The 1,113-nt window shown below is 36.4% G+C and overlaps 1 protein-coding gene across 1 annotated transcript in view; it reads right to left on the minus strand.

The window, feature by feature from the left end:
* MYOM1 (myomesin 1) overlaps nt 1-1,113 on the minus strand; it is a gene marked incomplete at its 5' end in the record, with an annotated part of 106,301 nt that overhangs the window by 4,464 nt on the left and 100,724 nt on the right. The gene's annotated exons all lie outside the window — the stretch shown is intronic.

Consider the following 1,113-nt stretch of genomic DNA (forward strand, 5'->3'; position numbering starts at 1 on the left):
GTAGATTAAGAAATCTGTTTTCTTCCCATCATTAACTAGCATTTCTTACTGAGTTATTGTACAAATACATTCCAGCAATAAAAATATGAGCTGAATTATTGACATTAAACTTATCCAAGAAGACCAGGTATATAATTTTGAAAACTATGATCATCTGAGGTTAAAACTTTTAACAAAATCAAACAAAAACTTCCAAACACCTTAGGCATCATGGAAAACTCTTATCCTCTCCATACTTTAGATTTGAGTTACAGATTACAAAGTGCTTTTACGTACATTCTCTCTCTTAATTCTAACTATGACCCAGTGAGTTGGATATTTTAAATCTCGTTAGGTGAGAAAAATGGAAAAGAGAGTTTAAGAACAAAAGCAACCCTGCAATGGTTGAGCTTAAAGTCGGCTGTGATCATGTTTTCCAGCCATGAAGAAATGCAGATGAGTGACACTACCTCTTGCTAAAGCATTTCACATGCCTTGCTTTGTACCTGAGTCCCAGCCACCACTGCAGTCTTCACTGCCCTTTGAGGTGGGAGAAGGTTTTGTTCCACTACAAATACCTCTACCCCTAGGACTGGTATATTACACTTGTTTTAATGAAACATAAGGATGAAGAAAGTGAATCCAGATTAGAAAATATGTTCATTGCCTCTTGGAGAAATTATTATGGAGCCAGGAATTACCAGTTTGAAAACAAGTGGAAAGAAATCAGTTTTTAACAGAAACAGAGCCTAGAGAAATTTACAAAGCATCATGTTTCCCTTCAAAAGTGAGGCACTTAATAATACAATCCATTTCCCATAATGTGTTAGAGGTCGTTTCTTTTTTCAGTTATATTTTCATAGAGTTATCACTGAACATTTTCAGCTTCTCATGATTTTAAAGGATGACTTTGGAAAGATACGAAGTGGTCTACATACATCCACGTGAGACAAACTTGCATCCTGATGCTTGGCCTTCAAAACATTAAGGAGATTGGAAAGCCAACTGCATTTTTAACCTTGAATTTGGCTATTCTGTTCAGGTATAAGCAGCCATGGAATAACATGAAGGTTGTGGGATGTTAAGTATATCTTAAGAGAAGGAACAAAGTCTGGGACCCTGGAGCCTGTCCCT

The sequence above is a fragment of the Galeopterus variegatus genome, unplaced genomic scaffold (genome assembly GCF_000696425.1).
Source record: "Galeopterus variegatus unplaced genomic scaffold, G_variegatus-3.0.2 Scaffold471, whole genome shotgun sequence".
NCBI lineage: Eukaryota > Metazoa > Chordata > Mammalia > Dermoptera > Cynocephalidae > Galeopterus > Galeopterus variegatus.